Source organism: Ictidomys tridecemlineatus, chromosome X (genome assembly GCF_052094955.1).
Source record: "Ictidomys tridecemlineatus isolate mIctTri1 chromosome X, mIctTri1.hap1, whole genome shotgun sequence".
Taxonomy (NCBI): domain Eukaryota; kingdom Metazoa; phylum Chordata; class Mammalia; order Rodentia; family Sciuridae; genus Ictidomys; species Ictidomys tridecemlineatus.
This window is the reverse complement of record NC_135493.1, coordinates 96,838,546-96,858,301: the sequence shown is the minus strand read 5'-3', so window position 1 is coordinate 96,858,301 and position 19,756 is coordinate 96,838,546. Positions and strand designations below refer to the sequence as shown.

At 37.8% G+C, this 19,756-nt stretch overlaps 1 protein-coding gene across 4 annotated transcripts in view; it reads left to right on the top strand.

Moving 5' to 3' along the window:
- Nucleotides 1-19,756, top strand: part of Prrg1 (proline rich and Gla domain 1) — a 97,174-nt gene that overhangs the window by 7,926 nt on the left and 69,492 nt on the right. The window contains exon 1 of one of the 4 annotated variants that reach the window (XM_078034975.1): nucleotides 13,883-13,906. The exons of the other annotated variants lie outside the window; for them this stretch is intronic. The gene's annotated coding sequence lies outside the window, so the exon portion shown is untranslated. Of the gene's footprint in view, nucleotides 1-13,882; nucleotides 13,907-19,756 lie in introns of those variants that run through there. 4 annotated transcript variants of the gene reach the window in all.

The window sequence follows — 19,756 nt, the reverse complement described above, 5'->3', positions numbered from 1 at the left end:
TTGTAGGGCTTGTAGCTCAGTGGTAGAGTACTTGCCTAGCATGTGTGAGGTGCTGGGTTTGATCATCATCAGCACATAAAAATAAATAAATAAAATAAAATAAAGGTTCCTGGAAAGCCCCATTTACCCCTATAGACCGAACTATTCACTCAGTCAAAAGCTGTGTGTATCTAACTTTTCTGAGTTGTATAGGCCTAACCATTCTTCTGTTTTTCTATTTGAACTCCTCATTTGCATTTCAATTCTTAGCCTTTTGACTGGTGCTAATTCTGTGTCAGAATCCTTGCCACTAGACTGCGAGGATCCTACTCTACCTTAACTGGACTTAAGAGGAAAAGGTTATCAGAATCTTCAGTGAACCAGGAAGGAGCCTGGAGAAAATCCTGTGTAGGGATTTTCTTTTTTCCTCTGGGACCCAAACCCACTCTCTTCACAGCCCTGTCATTCTCAGAAATATAGTGATAGTTCATTATTTGGAAGATTGCTCAAACTATTTTTTCTTCTTATCTCTTAAAAAACTCCTTCCCATATGGATTATCATCTTTATTCATAACAATAACCACAATCACAGTAACCTCTCTATGTTGTACTAGATATTTTCATGACTTTGTATTACCCTCTAGAGTATATGACTTTATCCTCACTTTGTAGTGGGAACACTGAAGTTTAAAGAGTTTTAAGTTTCCAAAGTCACTTTGTGGGTATATGGTAGAGCTGGAATCCCAGTCCAGGTTTCTCTGACAATGAAAGGTGGGAACTTTTTTCAGGAGGCCCCCATGCATGAAGCTTGCTTTGAGGACTTTGTCTTCCTATCCTCACTTTCACATGGCAAGCACACAGTAGAACTCTTTAGTTTAGGAAGAGAAAATGTATATTGAGCATTTACATATGCATTTCAACCATCTAGTGTTATGATCTAGTAGGGGTTAGTGCTAATGAATGGGTAAGTGATCAGATGAGAGGATATTAGTCAAATTAGTTAGAATGGTAACTTCCCTGTGCTTACACAGTGGCAGGCTTATGATAGACATTCAAAAGTATTAATTGAACTGATGACATTATCTACTCAAATATTATTGAATTAATGATATTATCCACTATACCTTTCTGTTAAAATTGATGATGATAATATTGATAATATAAGTATTTGAGTCACAGCTCCAATTTTCTGATGAAAAAAAAAACTAGTTGTAATGGATTTTTTTTCCTTTGGATCCCTCAAAATGTCCTTGATATCATATGTTAACCCTACTTCATATGATGACGCATACTTCAAAAAGAAGGCTTTTGTTACCTGTGTGTTACTTGACCTCTCAGTCCCTAAAATTTCTTCTTTGACTTCTGCCCTTTCCCTGGACAACATCATCATTTCCTATGACTTCAGACTCATTCTGCACACAGAAAATTCCCACATCTATATCCAGTCAGAATTTTTTCTAGAAGATTCAGGAATATATACATGACTGCCTACTTCAAACTAAAATATCTAAAACAGAGCTTCTCCCCTGCCTACTGCCCAATCTGTATTATCTGCTTTTTTCTCCTTTGTTTCTCATATTGTTAAATGGGAAGAAAGCTCTGAATTCAGACCTCTGGATAAGAAGCACCCTGGGAAAAAGTGGCCCCATGGAGTTCCCTTCTCCAATCTTGGAAAAATCCCAGGCCTGGTCCTTGAGTTAAGGTCCCTAAATTAAGGGGCTAATGGTAATCTTCATCACCCCTCCAAAGAAGTTTCTGCCTTTAAGTGTTTCTCTTGCTCGTTAACCTTCTACTCTTCCTTGCTGATACAAGCAGGGATGGGAAGAGAGGAAGCCTTCTTTCTCATTATCTCCTTTTCTTGAGCATAATGTGTGAGAAAACACACTCTGATTATCATTTACACAGGTCTCATTCCAGGCTTATGTCTAAAATGCAGATCTTGGGATTAAAATCATCTTATTTTTCATCTGATATTTAACATTCAATTGACTACAATAATCACATGAATTTATAAATTACTATGAGATTTTATTCTCTGTTGTAGGTTTAGTACATCTGGTTGTCTGGCTGTAGTCCTTAATTAGTAAAGACAATTATAGTCTCTCAACCATTGAGGTTTCACATCCACAAAACTCTCTCAAGGTTCGTGTGGACTTTTTCCTGTTGTCCATTTCTTTCCTAGCTGGATAATAGGCCACAGTTGTTTTGCAAATTCTTTTTCCTGTTACTTCCAGCTCTCAGCAGAGAGCCTGCCCACTGACACAGTATAGTTAACTCTTAACCTATTTCTCTGGATCATGGTTTATCTTTCTTGTGCTATAGTTATTGGACTTCAACTGATGGTGGTATTTAAAAAAAAAATGTAGTCGTAGATGGGCAGAATGCCTTTATTTTGTTTGTTTATTTTTATGTGGTGCTGAGGATTGAACCCAGTGCTTCATGCATGCTAGGCAAGTGCTCTGCCACTGAGCTACAGCCCCTGCCCAATGATTTTTTTTGGGGGGGGGCAGTACTGGGGATTGAACTCACGGGCACTCTTCCACTGAGCCACATCCACAGTCCTAGTTGTATTTTATTTAAAGACAGGGTCTCACTGAGTTGCTTAGCACCTCACTGTTGCTGAGGCTGGCTTTGAATTCATGATCCTCCTGCCTCAGCCTCCTGAGCGGCTGGGATGGTGGTGTTTTTTCCGTTACATTATTTCAATGGCTTGTGGTTTTGCCTCTGGGTTTTTTTTTTTTTTTTTTTTTTAATCACACACTGGGCAGGATTGATTTGTCTAAAACTGTATACAAATTGTTTCCAAACAGCCTTAATTAAGTCAGATGTTGTCTCTGTATAATGTTGACAAAAATATCTTTTTTTTTTTTTTTTTTTGGTGCTATAGATTGAACTCGGGGCCCTGTGCATGTGAGGCAAGCACTCTACCAACTGAGCTATATCCCCAGCCCATTCTTTTTTTTTTTTAATATTTATTTTCTTTGTTATAGGTGGACACAATATCTTTATTTTATATTTATGTGGTGCTGAGGATCGAACCTAGTTTATTACCCATGCTAGGCGAGCACTCTACCTCTGAGCCACAACCCTAGCTCCAACAAAAGTATCTTAAATGTTTCCTTTTTACATTTAGTCATATTAAATAGAACTTTATAAGGGTCATTGCATTTTTTATCCTAAAAAATATTTAAAATAACTCCTTATGTAGTATTGTTGAAAGCTATGAATTTTATTAAGATAGCCAAAACTTAGCTTTGTTGGCATAGGTAAATTTTAGTTGCTGTATGAATTACCCATCATCTGTCTGTCTGTATCTGTACTAAAAGCAATGTGATTCAAACTTATTTTGCTGGAGGACTAAGACAAAGTATCTCAGAGAGCTCTGATCTGAGCTTGTTTTACAGCCTCAGGTTTTGGCAGTGGCTTGGTAGATGTTTCTGATTATCGAGCAATGGTTGTTTAAGACCCATAGCCTTTGATTTGACCTCACTGTGTTTGACCAGAAGCAACGGCATTAATTCCAGGGAGTATTACCGGACCTTAAAAGTATCCTTCTGTGGGATTAAGAGTGAGTGGTTAGGGAAGTCAGATAGCTGCTTCAAGTGCTTTCTTCACTGTTCATAACACACAGCTCCCAAAAATAGGTCCCCTGATTCAAGGGTGCTTGTATATGGAGTGACTAATTGCATTAGACTTTATGGGAGGTGACAGAGGATGTTCTATTAAAAACTTCACACTGGCCCTACTTCACTATCACTTCCTTTTAACTAATTCAGGGCTTAGCTAAAACAGTGTCCCTTCTTAGTAAGTACTTAAAAAGTCTTGGAATCAAATATCATTCTACTACTCCTGGTTCACAGAAAAGCAGAAAAGTTTAGTATAATGTAGAGAAGCTTCATTGAGTAGCACCGTGACATACATTCAAGACTTCGTAAAGGTCACTGGGCCAATGCCTGACTATACTCTGACCCAAATCATAGCAAAGTATCCTGTAATTCTTGCTGGACCAAGGAAGATAAGAAGCCTGTGAGCTTCTGTGAGGCACTGGCTCTTCCCTATCTTACAGAAAACTGCCATATGGCCATTTCTCACTCATCTTCTAGTTTGAGTGCAGGATTTTCCACCTCATATCCTGTGAGAGTACAACTACATGTTTCTCTGTAAGTCTGTAAGTTTAGTTTAGTTTAGCAATGGCTATTCAAGAGCAGCATGACCCATTGCTGGGGCCATCTGTCATTTGGCTCCTACAGTTTGGTGTCATCATATGAGACTAGGGACTCGGGGAACTGATACCATGCTGATTTTGCTTTTGCTATCTATGTATGTAATAAATTGTCTCCTTACCAGCCAAACTGATGGAAATTTGGCAAGCAAACCTAACAGCTGCAATAGTAATACATGTAGCCTTGTTAGTCACCAGGTTGCTTCTTTGAGAATGTTTATGTGGCCTAGTAGGGGACTCTCACTTGCCAAACACACAGCTGGCAAGTGTGCCATGAGATATTCTTGGAGTCTTGTACTTGTCTCTGGGCAGAATGGAGCCCCCACTTTAGCAGGCAGATAGAGGCCAGGGCTTTCTATTTAAATTACTCTGGATTGCTTTTCTCATATTGTTAGACCAAGGCAAATACCAAGACCCCCTCATAAAGAAAGTCTTATGTACATAATTGGAAGGATCATGCCAATTCTGAAGCTGCCCCTTCACATTCACTCACCTGAGTATGGTAGGAAAGGAAGCATAATTTAAATATGTGGCTGCCTCCTGCTCATAAATCGTGTGGTCTCTTCAGTCTATAATGTTTCAGGTTCCAAAGGAACTAAATCATATAAGTATCTCTAAAACATTCCTATTCTGGCATTACATCTGGAAAAAATAGGAGGAAATATGAAACAATTTCAAAATTATACATCTTTAAAAAAGTTTCTTCAATACTTGTTGGTTTTACCGCTTTGAAGTTTCCTTCTAAAAACTATGTTAACTATATTTTATAGATTTTTTTTTTTTTGTACCAGGAATTGAACTCAGGGACGCTCAACCACTGAGCCACATCCCCAGCCCTATTTTGTGTTTTATTTAGAGACAGGGTCTCACTGAGTTGCTTAGCGCCTCATTGTTGCTGAGGCTGGCTTTGAATTCATCATCCTCCTGTCTCAGCCTCCCTAGCCGCTGGGATTACAGGTGTGCGCCACTGTGCCTAGTTTATTTTACAGACTTTTGATGCTGTATTTTCATTACCATTTAGTTGGAATTTTTATCTAATTTCTCATAATTTATTCTTCAATCCAGTGGTTGTTTTGAGTTGTGTTGTTTATTTTCCAAATATGTAGAGTTTTCCTGGGTTTTGTATTGATATTTCTGAGGAAGAAGTTAACACAGCAGGTCTGGTTGCAAACTCCTTCGGTGTCAAGGGAACTTGGAACTATGACTGACTCTTAGCCAATCCCTAGGAATGTGGCCTTCAGGTTGTTTTTTATGCTAATGGTTGACCTTTTATGTACACCTGGAGCAATGGACTGTGCTCTGGGTACCTGTTTTTAGAATTGTTTTTGAAGCAATTTGATGATGTGTTTGGTTTCTGAGTGTCCCTTATCATGACTGGTCACCTAGCAGGATATACATATATGGTCAGCCTCTGTGAAATCCATGAATGCTGAGATTCAAATGTCTTTCTGCTCTTCCCTAGGTAGACATATTCTACACATGTCCTTGTATTTTGCTAGTAGAGAAAAAGCACCTATAAAAAACGTTTTGCTGGCTGGATGCTACCAAATTGTCTTAGTCATTTTTCAGTCACTCGAAGACTACATACTAGGAAATTTATAAAGTAAAAACAAATGTTTATTAGCTTACAGTTCTGGAGGCTGGGAAGTCCAGGGTCAAGGGATCAGATCTGATGAGGGTACTTTTTTTTTTTTTTCCTAGTGGTGACTCTCTGCAGAGTCCTAAGGCAATGCAGAGAGTCCCAAGGCAACCATGTGGGGAGAGGGACACATAGGACCCACTCTCAAAATGAGATAAATCATTAACCCAATAACCCGTTAATTCATTAATAAGCACAGTGCCTTACCTTTTAATACCTCACAATCAAGATTAAATTTTACCATGAGTTTTCATGGAAATTTTACCATTGCATAACTTTTTCCTGCTGCTTTTACTTTAGTCTTTGCTATAATACATTATAGTGCTGAGTATAACCTTTTATTGAGCCCTAATCATTATCATTGAACTTGTTGATGGTCCTATGTACCCCCCGCCCCAACTGTATTCTATTTTAATTCTGTTGTGGTCAGAGTACATACATTGTATGACTTCAGGGTGTTTTTTTTTTTTTTTTAATTTTGAGAACTGCTTTATGATATAGAATATGGTCTTTTCTGGTACATGCATCATGTGCCCTGGAAAAAATGTGTATTCAGCCATTATTGAGTGTATTGTTCTGTAAGTATCTATTAGGTCAAAGTAGCTGATAGTGTTCACATCTTCTATGTCTTTGTATTTTTTCTTAGTTCAATCAGTTGCTAAGACAGGAGTGTTAAAATACTCAATTATGGTTATGGAATTGTCTATTTCTCCATTCAATTCTGTCAATTCTTGTTTCATAACTCTGTTATGGGATGCATAAATATTTGACATGAAGCCTTCCTATTGAATTGACTCTTTTTTTCATTATAAAGCATCTTTCTTTACCTCTGATTATACATTTGGTTTTACATTTGTATTCTGATATTAATGGCCATTCCAAACTTTTGCTCACACTTTTCAAGGTAGGTCTTTTTCATTCATTTACTTTTAAACTGTGTATTCATATTTAAAATGACTGTCTTATAGACATTCTATAGTTTCTTAGTTCTGTTTTTTTTTAACCCTCTTACAACCTACTTTTGAATTGGAGTCTAACCCAGCAATATCAAATATAATTATCAATATGGATGAGCCTAGGCCTCACATTCTATTTTTTAAAAATTTTCTACACATCTCCTATTTTTTCTTCATCTCTCCCTCTTTGTGTGTTTGTTTGTATGCTAGAATAAGTTTTCTTTATACTCCATTAGAATAAAAATTCAGCAGAATGCAGTGGCACACACTGTAATCCCAAGTAGTTAGTAGGCTGAGGTGGGAGGATTGCAAGTTCAAGTCCAGCCTGGGTAATACACACACACACACACACACACACACACACACACACACACACACAATAAGACTTGTTTTTCTATTGATATTTTAGCCTTTTTTTGGCACTATTTTTATAGTGGATTTCCTGGAGATTACAATATATATCCATAACTTTCCCCAGTCCATTGAATTAGTTAATAATGTGCTACTTTAAGTAAAATATGGAAGTCTTGCAAACTTATAGGCCCATGCCCATCCTTTCGTTAAAATTGTTATATGTAAAACACATCCCCCCACATATACCCTATAAGATTCTGTTATCATTTTAGTTTTAACAGCTCTTTGGTGTATAAGAAATACATAAGAGCTGGGTCCTTGGCGCATGCCTATAATCCCAGCAGCTCGGGAGGCTGAGGCAGGAGGATCACAAGTTCAAAGCCAGCCTCAGCAAAAGTGAGGTGCTAAGCAACTCAGTGAAAATGAAAAGAAAAATAAAAAAATAGGGCTGGGGATGTGGCTCAGTGGAAGAGTGCCCCTGAGTTCAATCCCTGGTACCCACCCCACCCCACCCCCCAAGAAAAAAGAAAGAAGAAAAAAAAAGATCTCTTTCATTTATCATTTCTAATGTTCTTTTTCATTTTTGAGTATCCTAATTCCATTTCTCATCTATCTAAATGACTTCTAGCATTTCTACAGCGTAGGCAGGGCAATGACGAATGCTTTAGTTTTCTTTCATGTGAAAATATCTTAATTCTTTTTTGTGATGCTGGGATTGAACCTAGGGCATCATACATGGTAGGCAGGCTCTCTACCATTAGATGTGAAAATATCTATTTCACTTTAATTCTTCAGTGATATTTTTGCTGGATATAGAATTCTATGTTAACATTTCTTTCTTTACCTCAAAGCATCAAAGATGTTATTCCAGTATTCTAATTTCTGGCATCCATGGTTTCTTCTTTATTTTTTATTTTTGTTTTTGTTTGAGAAAAAGAAAAAAAAAGGTTTATTGCTTTGCTAGCAAAGGAGAAACACAAGGGGACTCCGTGTCCCAAAGCCTATGATTCTGCCCATCAGCAGGAAGGGGTTTTTAAAGAGGTGCCTCAGAGGCTACATTCCACATGTTCTCTGTCTGGAGTTGTGATTCATTTGTTAATTTGGGAGACCGTCATTTCTGAGCTCTTCTGGTAATATCCCGAAAGTCTGGATTACTTGTTCCTATGGTGGGTGTGTGCTCAAGTACAGATAAATCTGCCTAGAATGCAGAAGAAAGGTTATCCTATTTCCCTTGAGATTATGGAGGGGGAGAGATTTAGGGAGGAGCAGGGAGAGAAGAAGAGAAAGAAACATGTCCATTTAAAAAATAAGTGACAAGGCAAAGCAGCAAGAGTTATATTCAAAGCATAAAGTAGACCACTGTTACATTTCCCTCACTGTCTTTCTACATTCCATTTCTATGGAAAAATGGGTGATGACATCTTCAAATTGCTTCCTGCTGAAAGGGGGCAAAGTTGGGGGAAGTAACCCAAAGTCCTTGTTCTCTATCAGATGAGGTGTGGACCATTAAGGGCATTCAGCATCAGAGCAGTCCAGAGGTCCACAGTGGCAGATGGCAGGTGACTGGACAAGGCATACATAGGGCAGGGATCATGCAAATGGCCAAAGTTGTCTAACTTTCAGGAGTTTGGTTTCTTTCTTCTCAAAGTGGACCATGATGGAGCAACCTACATGTTCAAGGAGAGAAGGCAGGAGTTTTCCAAAGCAAAGGAGCTTCATCAGCTGCTGGGATGGTCCCTCAGGTCCTCCTTTTACTCACAGGTGTAGGTCCTCTGGTTCAACTGGAGGCAAACCCACCTTCTCCTAACTTTCCTGCAGTTGACTCTCAACAAGTTTGACAGCATCATGAATCTTCAGCATAAAAGTGGGATTCCTTGGAGGGCCAGGCCTGCGCAAGAGAGCTGGAGTGGGAGCTGCCCTCGGGTCCCCTCTGGGTCACCAAATTTGTTGTTGAGCTCGATCCTTGTCCCTGATGCCAATCCAATAACGAGAACATGGTTTTGAGAAAAAGGAAAAAGAAGTTGTATTGCTTTTCTAGCAAAGAAGAAATAACAGGGCACTCTGTCCCAATAGCTGTGATTCTCTCTTCTTTTTAATCAACAAATTAAAATTATATATGTATACATATATACACACACATATTTTCATTGTATAGAACATGTTTTTAAAAAGATGTATATTGTCTAATGGCTAAATTGACCTAATTAACATGTATTACCTCACATACTTATTTTAAAAAAAATTTTTGGTGTGGTATGGTGAGAATACTTAAAATCAATTCTCAGTGATTTTCAAATATACAATATATAATTTTTAATTATAGTCATCATGTCTTACAAAACATCTCTTGATGCTAGGCGTAGTGGCACAAACCTGTAATCCCAATAACTCAGAAGCTTGAAGCAGGTGGATCACAAGTTCAAGGCCAGTCTCACAACTAAGTATTGCAATGTCTCAAAAAATAAAAAAAGGAATGGGAATGGGAATGAAGCTTAGTGGGAGAGCACCCCAAGGTTCAATCCCCAGTATTGCAAAAACAAAAACAAAAGGAAAAACAAAAATGTCTAGAATTGGTTCTGCTTGTCTGGATTTTTTATCCTTTGACCAACATCTCCCCAATCCTCCCTTACTCAGGCCCTAGTAACTATTATTACCCTTTGCTTCTATGAGTTTAATGTTTTTAGATTCTATGTATAAGTGAGATTTTGTAATATTTGTCTTTCTCTGTCTTATTTCACTTACCTATAATAACCTCTAGATTCATCCATATTGTTACAAATGACAGGAAATCCTGTCACTTTAAAGGCTGAGTAGTGTGCGTAATTTTGTATGTATACATACATTTTCTTTGTTCATTTATCCACTGATGGACACTTGGGTTGATTCCATATCTTGGCTATTGTGAATAATACCGCACCAAAATGAGAGTATAGATATCTCTCTGATACACTGATTTCATTTCTTTTGGATATATATCCAGTAGTGGGATTGCAGGATCATATGGTAGTTCTATTTTAAAATTTTTGAGGAACTTTCAGACTGCTTTCCAAAATGGCTATAAATTTACATTCCCATCAACACTTTACAAGGATTCTCTTTTCTCTACATCCTTCACAACACTTGTTGTCCTTTGTCTTTTTGACAATAGCTATTCACCAAGTTTGAGGTGACATCTAATTGTGATTTCAATTTGCATTTCCCTATGATCACTGATGCTGAACATATTTTCATAAACCTGTGTGCCTTCTTTTGAGAAATGTCTATTCATTTCATTTGTTCATTTTAAAATCAGGTTGTTTTCTTGCTGTTCAGTTGTTCGAGGCACTTACATACTTAGGCTATTAATCCCTTATCAGAGATATGGCTTACAAATATTTTCTCCTTTTCCACGGCTTTTTTCTTCACTGTTGATTAATTCCTTGGCTGCATAGAAGCTTTTTAGTTTGAGACAATCAATATTGAGACAATATTTTCCCTTTTGTCTCCCATCCTGTTGGTGTCATATCCAAAAAATTGCTCAGACTAATGTCATGAAGCTTTCTCCCTCTGTTTTTTTTTTCTAGAAGCTTTGTTGTTTCAGGTCTTGTTATGCTCGAATTCAGGACCCCCAAAAGACCACCAGAGACCCAAGATCAGTGTAAACAGCAAAGAGGTGTTTATTGCAAGCTAGTTCAGTCCTCCACATGCACACAGCAACTGCTGATGCTGAGAGGCCAGGAGCCCAGGGTTTGCAGCAGTTTTATACACCCTTTGGGGAAGGCAGGGACTTCACATACATCATAGCATCTCTTAGCAAATCATCACACACCGCGGGAAAATCAAATAACAACTCTAAAACATGATTAGCACATTCACTGACGGGAACAAGTTGGGTAGGAGTGATTGGTTACTACAAGAGGGGGATTCATTTGAACTGACTGGTTTAAGCCAAGAGGGGGTTCGTGCTGAACTACGTGGTTTCCCAACACCAAAAACTACTGGGAGGGTCATCTGGCATCCCAGGTATTTCCCTGTCTCATGCTGATTGGTGGCTGCTAGGGGATTGGTATGGGTCCCCACCTAGCCTGACTGAGTCAGGGACACCTGGTGCAGCAGATCTCTCCTGTTATTTGTAGATAAAATCACTTAGCAGGGTGGGAATGTGCCTAGGAGTGCTCTGTGGGTCTTTCCAAGGACATAGATCATGTCCCTTCCTTGGACAGGCTTTGCTCTGAGGTAGAGGCTGGTTTTTCGGTCTTACCTTTAAGTCTCTAATCCATTTTCAGTTGACTTTATTTGTATTGTGAGGTAAAGGTCCAATTGTATTCTTCTGCATGTGGATATCCAGTTTTCATATACCATTTGTTGAAGAGACTGGCCGAATTTTCCCATTGTCTATTCTTGGCACCTGTGGAGAAAATCAATTTACTATAATGCCTGGGTTTATATCTGAGTTCTCTGTTCTGTTTCATTGGTCCATATGTCTGTTGGTGTGACTGTACTATGCTGTTTTGTTTGCTTTGTTTTAGCAGCTGGTTTTCGTAGCTGGACTTGAACAGCTAAATGTTATTTGTGCAGCAGCTCTTGTCTTTTTCTCAGATCTTTTGGTTTTGGATGAGGCACCAAATGTCTGTTGGGCATAAACATGGTTCAGAGTTTAGTCAGAGATGAGTCGATAGGGCTTAAGATTCTACTCTTTTTTTTTTTCTTTTTAATAATCATGGTTTCCTGGATGGACTCTTTTAATCTAGTTTTCCTGGCCTGAATGACTGGGTTTTTCATGGGTGTCCATTTCTGCTTGAATGCCTTTTGACTCTACCATGTCCCTTCCACCAAGTGAGCACACATATTCCATCTGTGTGTTTCTGCTTCTTCATTCACTGGTACCTTCAGGGTGGGCAACTCTAGTCTCAGTTCAGCATCGTTCTTTTGTTTTCTATCTGTTCTTCACAAGCTTGGTTGAGGATTCAGTTGTAGATGTGGGTAGACAGTTTGGGAATTCCCTGTCTGGCTCTTTCTTCTGGTCCTCCCACACACTCTTCAGCATTTTCCAACTTAACTTTTCTGGTTCTCTGTGCCAGAAAAATGAGGGTTTTTTCCATGTATCATCCCTCTTCCACTAGCTGCTCTTCACCACAAGGGCTTCACTTAGCCCAGGCTTAATGCCAAGGAGATGAAAACTTAATTTGTATAGCTCCCTGTCTGCATTCCTTCTTGCAATTGTGGGTTCCTCATCAGAGTTTCTATGCTTCTGTTTACTGTCCAGTACATTAAGTTCATTTCTTTTTCTATTATATCCAGATTTTGTAATTGTTTTCCATGTGTGCCGAGGATGGAGGAGATCCTACAGGTTCTGAGTTCATCATTACCTAGAAGTGGAAATATTTCCCTGAGGACAAACAAACAAAAAACTTACTTCTCCTTTACTAAATAATCTCTTAGAAACCACTATCAGTGACTGTCAGTAAAGTGGCATCTTGTGATGTCCTAACCTTTTGTTGTCCATGAAACAGGAAGTAGGGGAGGGAGAAATTTGGGAGATAAGCAGAACCCTTTGGAGGTTATGAGCAATTTACATAATTCCAGGGCCTTAAATTGTGTTAAAATTTGAATAACTTTTTATAGAATCTGAGGATATTTAAAAGAATATATATTTCTGACTGGTTTGAACCAAATGCTTGCTTCTTTTACTGTGCTTACCACAATGCCTACCATGAAGTTGGATACTAAATAAATGTTAGTTGAGTTCTTTAGTTTGGAGTCACCATAAGAAAATTACTCGGTATTCATAAATTAGCTAAATGTTAACATTTTGATCATCTCAGAAGATGATTTGTTAAAAATTATTTTTATGTTTTTCTTCTTATATTCATGTAGATATGCAGTCAACATTTCAAGTCATTTTAACTAAAAGATTCATCTGTCATATAATTTGCTATATAGTGCTATATAAGTGAAATGTTTTAGGAGAGGTCCCTGTAATGTTTCCTACTTCAGTCTAACTCATTTGTTGAAGGACTATAGGGAATAGTGAGCTAGTTAATTAAATAAAGTTCTCTATTTTGTAGTTTCTGCCTTTTACAACAGCCAAAGTAAATAAGAATGTTAACAGGAATACTTTAAAGATACACATAGAAATTAGGAGGTTTCTAGAAATTATCATGGAATCAAGAGTATAGAATAGCAAAGAGTAAGTTTTTTCTGATATTGGAGTTAAAGTGTTCTGGAGACAAATAATGTATAAAATTCTTTAAAATATAACTTGCAACATTTTCGACTTTTGACTCATCCTCTTGTTAATGCACTTGTAGGAGATTATGTGGAGTCTTAATATCGTTATGGTAAAGTACAGGCCTTACAATAGGAGCTGGTCAGTATTGAATGGGAATGAGATCAAAGTAACCTCACTAAAATTAGAGTTTTGGCTTTGACTTGTCAGGCTGAATATTGTAAAAGAGATATTACTGTGGAACTTTTTCTTGGGATTCACCCAAGTATTTAGCATCATAAATCAGAAACTGCTTTCATTTCTCTGTGATAGGTCTTCATTTACTCAGTGATATACCCTGAAAAGACTTGCAATTTCTGGGTTCATAAGGGGCTGTGGTATCCATCTTGCTGTTGGCTCCATGGCTACAGATCAACCTTGTGCATAGTCTCTTTCTCCCTCCCTCAGGTATCCTGGGTAGAAATCCAGTGCTCCAAGCTGCTTTGAGGCTTTAATTGCATGAGTGAGCACTGAAAATGTGAAAAACAATTTTAGACCAGAATAACAAGGTAAGCAAGGCTAAAGAATGTTTTTGTGGATATTTGTGCATATTGCCAGAAGGATATCTTTTCCAGATGATTCAAAAGATTCATTTATAATTTAATGGATTTTTTAATTCTTCTGAGGACCTAGTTGAATTCCTGTTGATTCTGTACCAGACCACATTAATTATTACCCTTTGTCTTACTCTAACATCTCTGAGGTAGATGAATGCTTCAATTAAATGGGAAGTAAGGAGCTACATTTTCAAAGAACTTTCCTCATATTTCAATGTCTGTGTGATATGGATACAGAGAAAGTCTGTTTTAGAATTTGCAGCATGAGGTATTTGAATCCTATAATGCTTATGCAAAGTTAAGCAGAATGCTTGGCCAAAGAAAATTTTCTCCTCAAATTAATAGTGACATTGGTATGTGGGAGGAATCTTTCCTAAGATTGGCTTTCCATGGTAGCTAACAAACGATGCAGCTAGACATTTTAGAAGCAGTTTCCAAGGAGGTGACTGTGGTGAGGTAATTTTTTAAGTTCTTGGATCCTGATTGTCCCCAGAGGCTTAGAAGCTTTGAGTTACCCAACAGACTGATTTGATCTCCTGGGATCTTTGCCAGGTTTGTAATTGCATTGAGATTTCTAATGATCACAAATGACAACATGATGTCCTTCTCTTTATTCTAGGAGTGAGGTAATTACTACCTGATAAGGAACAAGAGTAGGTTTAGTTTGGAAGACTTGGCAGACTTCAGAGCAGACACAGCAGTATATAGTTATGCAGCCACAGAATTGTGACTAGTTGGATTGGTGAGCTAGCCTCAGAGATGTCCATTAGACCATAAGCAGTGTGAAGGCAAGTTTTATATAATTTTGGTAATCATTGAATCCTGCCAATATAGTTGACTGTGGTATGTCCTTATTATTTTTTAAAATATTTTATTAGTTGTTGATGGACATTTATTTATTTATTTATTTACATGCGATGCTGAGAATTGAACCCAGTGCCTCACACATACTAGGCAAGTGCTCTACCACTGAGCCACAACCCCAGCCCAGTGCCTATTAATTTTGCTGGAAGAATGGGAAGTTATATTGTTATTACACTGTCCTAGGTTTCCTTACCTTTTTATTTTAGCATAGAAATAGAGATAGCAGTGTTAGGGGCTGGGGTTTTGACTCAGTGGTAGAGCGCTCGCCTCGCACATGAGAGACCCTGGGTTCTATCCTCAGCACCACATAAAAATAAATAAACAAAATATTATGTCCATGTATAACTAAAAAAAATATTTTTTTTTTTAAAAAGGGATAGCAGTGTTAGACAAGAGGCAGAATAAGGTGTCCTTTCTCTTCTACTCCTGACAAATAAGTTTTCATTTTTCCAGACCCTTCAGTGTTGTCTTATCCTTGAAGCTTTCAGATCATTTCTGGGTACAATTAGCCTAACCATTCTTCTCTCAATGTACCCTTTCATTCATTCGTAGTTCTATGATGAGTTTATTGCATTTTAAAATGTGCATCTACCTCTTTCTACCACAGTAGAGAACTCAATTGTTATTTATCTGTCTATCCTTGGTATGTTAGAGTGTGGCTACAAGTAACAGAAAGTACAGTTGCTAGAGAAATAAATAAATATGTGGCTATCTCACAGAATTAATGTGAAGATAGACAGTTCAGGGCAAGTCTTCAAGGATGCATATCTTTCTATTTTTGCAATCTGTCAAGCTTAGCATGTGGTTCTCATCTTCACAATTGTACAATGGCTGTACATCCCTCACATCTGTATTCAATGCACAAAGAAAGAGGGTAAATGGCAGAAGGGTTTGTCAGAAGTATATCCTCTTTTTGAAAAGACTTTTTTTTCCCTTGTATCACTTTCATCAGAACTGGGTCACATAGCCACCCTTAATTGCAAGGGAATCTGAAAACTTTTCCAGTCCTTCTATTGGAAAAAGGCAGGGGGAAAGGCATTGTGGATGGCCACAGTATCATGTTCATGATTGGAGCCTCCCTTGAAAATGTCTTGCCACATGTTGAGTAAATGATGTTATTCATTTAACATATTTTAAATCTAAAGGACAAAATCGGCTTCTTTGCTATTACTCCAAATTCTTTGTACTATTTTAAAAGTGTGGTTTGGCTCATGGTTTCAAATTAAACTGACTCTGGCCATTTCCAAGATGAAGGATATGGTTAAGGTTGAAATAAGCAATAGCACAAGAGAATATGGTTCCAAGAACTTGGCCTTAGCAGTATGAAAATCATTTAACTGTGTAAATGATGAACTCCATAAATGGCTCCAGCAGTATAGAAAACATTTAATTCTGTAAATGATGGGCTCATAAATATTAAAATAGTGTCTGCTTCCTAGGATTCTATGATTTCTAGGTGCCCTTTAGCTTTGAATTCCTTCCTCCTGTGAATTGAATTTGACAGAGGGAGGGGCTGCAGCATTTGGTGGATCTCCTTACGTGTAGTGTGCTTAATTTCTGAATCAATGAGGAGTCTCTGGTTATCAACGAGATAGTTTCCTTAAGCTAATTGGATTGAGGCTAGGAGCAGCTGGGAATCCATTGTGTACCCTCTAATCTTTGATGTTTCCCCCTGCTTTTATTCTCCCTTGATTTCTTAGGGCCCTCCTTCCTTTGATTCATGAATTTACATCTGTCCTTTATGTGTTTTCTACATAGTTGAACATTTTAATGCCTCTTTCTCCCAATTCAGAACATTTGTTTCAGCCACAATTTTTTTTGTCCTTGTTACAGTAACAGGAAAACCCTGCCTTGATATCTGGACTAATCCCTTTCCTCAGAGACTGAACTTTCCTCCATAGGCCTTCCATTCAATTGTTCTTGGAAAGGAAGAGCTTTTCTGAATGTTTCTCTAGTGTTGAATTGTTCCTACCAAATTTATGTCCAATTTGGTAGTAAAGTCTTTTTCCCCCTTGATGGCCACATATCTGAGGAGGAAAAAAAATCCCAAAAGTCCACATATATAAAGATCCTACTAAAGGGCCAGGGTTGTGGCTCAATGATAGAGCACATGCGTAGCATGTGTGAGGTGCTGGGTTTGGTCTTCAGCACCACATAAAAAAAATAAGCAAATAAAAAAAAAAAAAGATCCTATTAAGAGTGTAATTCTTTGGGGTAGAAGACTTATTTTTTGAGAAGAAAATGTTCTTGCATGCTTTTAAAATTTAAAACAGAGAATGTCATACCCATAAAAAAACAGAGCACACAATTTTATCCACAAGCTGTAAGAGAAAAAAAAATACAGTTAGCTCATACACACATTGTATATTATATATTCAGTCTGAAACAGACTGAAGCTAGGGACCCTCTGAAATGGAAAACAACTTACTCATGCTAAAAGTAAAGGCTGCCCCTCCCCCAACACATACACCTGGAGGGGCTGCCAAAGAAGCTAGGAAGCTAAGTGGAGACCACTCCCTGTCCTGGCCTGTTTGTAGGCTAACTCAATCTGCATATGCATATTTCCTACCTTTTGTCTCACTTTGCCTCTTCTACTCCTCTAAAAGCCTTCTCTGGCTTACTAAATCTACACGTTTAGTGCACATTTCCTTATATTGTAATGCTTCTGTAGGACCAATGGGAGAAGCAGTCTAGCTGCTGCTTTTCCCAATTTGATCAAAGTGCATAAAGTTCATTTTTTCCTATTTCCACCTTTTGCCTATTTCTCACACAGGCAGGCTGCAGAACTCAGCCAGCTGGGATCCAGGCAGGCTCCCTGGGCTGAGTTGCCAGTAACAAATCCTCCCAGTAAGCAAGGAATTGTAAACTAATGAGATACCATTTTTAATTTACTGAATTCACAAAATTGAAAAACAAAATGCTAATACTCATTGCTAATAAATATGCAGAATAGGTTGTCTTAAAAGTTTTTTAATTATAAAAGATTAGCATACCAAAAATTAGAGAAGCCAGTTAAACAGAAACTTCTGTGTCAACCATTTTATTTTAAATCATATTTTAAATACCTAATCCTCCCTAATCTGGTTCCCTTACTCCTTCCTTCCTTCCTTGGCTGACAATATCCTCTCCCTTATTGCCAACCGGAGGCAACCACTTTCTGTAAATATAAAGAACCCATGTGGTGAAAATACTGGTGTTGACAATGAGATTGATACAGGCTTTCTGGATCACAATTTGGCAATAATTATTCACCCTAGGAATTTAATCTCAACAAAAAAGGTGTGTCTTAAAAGATAGGTATGTTTATTGGCATTATTTATAACAAAAAGAAATGGAACCATCCTAAATGAACACCAACAGGGCTGGTTAAATAAAAGGTAAATATGCATATCATGGATTATGAAGCAGACAGCAAAGCATTTCCAAAGTTATCTGCTTTACATATTCACCAGTTTGGTGAATAGAAAATACTTCCCATAAATGTCATTTATAGTCCATTGAATGTTCAAACATATGGTTTCATGTTGTGTATACAGTAGAAAAGAAAAGTAAAGGGGGAAATGGGACATTAAAAGATTGGTATCCAGTGAAAGAAAGGTAGCAAAATATGCAACTGGTTTGTTTAGACTGCTCAGAGGATTCAGTGCCTGAGCCATCAGTTACAGAGTGTTTTCCTCAGTGCTGGATCCTGTTATCAGTGTGGAGAGGCCAACTCTTGGCCTTACCCCTCAAGCAGTTTGCAAACTGGGGGAAATACTATGATAATTATATCAAAATGAATTCTACTGTCATGTAGAACCAATTTAAAAAAACCCTGAGCAAGTAAGAATATGTACTATAGATTTGAATTCTTTAGAAATTCAGAGGACAGAAAGATGACATCCTGCTAGGCTAATGGAAATTTATTTCTAAAGAGGTGGGGAATTGGGAATTATACTGTCATTAATAATGGCTTTAGGATTCAGCTAAGCCAAAAAGAAAGGAACAACGCATTTAAATGAGGAGGCATGGTGTGAACAAAGGATTGGAAGTGGGAAAGTACATAGCCTTTGTAGAGAGGGGGCTTGACTCCATTTGTAGTGTTCTTGAGGAGCCAATAAAAAAGGCCAGAACTCTGAGAGCCTTGTCCTAGGACCTGTGATTCAGCTTTGCATACCATCATATTTGTTGCTTTTAACTGGAATTTGCAAAAATAGCCATTTTATAGACTCCACTGCAGGGACATGTATTTTCAGTCGAGAACTGAAAATTTTACATTCTTAGTTCAATACTATGATGGGGACAACATTAGAGTTAAGAATCAGACCTCAGATGTGGTAACCAAGTAGTGGCTCTGTAGCCAATCCAAGCCTTGGTTTCCTCATCTGTGAAACAAGTATATTATTTACCTTTCTGAACTCACAGGGTTTTAAATGTACAGATTAAGTAAAATGGTACATTCTTCATGGACTGCTGAGGAAGCAAAAGGAAAAATCTTTTGACAAAATCCCCTCTGTACCTTTGGTTTTCTCACCTCAAATCTGATGAAAAGGTATGTAACTAGGAGAAATGATTTACAGAGATATTTTAACTCATGTGAAAAATGAAATACTGAAGTTGCAAAAGTCCAGAAAAAATGTTCCCCCTATCCAGCATTAGAACCTTAGTACATTTTCCCTAGACAGTTGGGACCAATATGAGGTTTTGGGATTATCCCTTAGTCTTCACTATATAATAGCAAACATCCTGTCTTGTTTTGGTTTATTGATCCCAAGGCTGTACTGATTTGGTAAACCAACTTGGCAAGCTTTCCATTCTGCTGCTGGGGACTAATTCTTAGGGACCCAAGGCTATCCCTAAAAGGAGTATATCCAATGCCCTTAATAATTTAGAATAGATTGACGTTTTGAAATCTCTTGGCCCTTGGGGTTCCTTATCAGCATTTCTTTCAGGACTGCT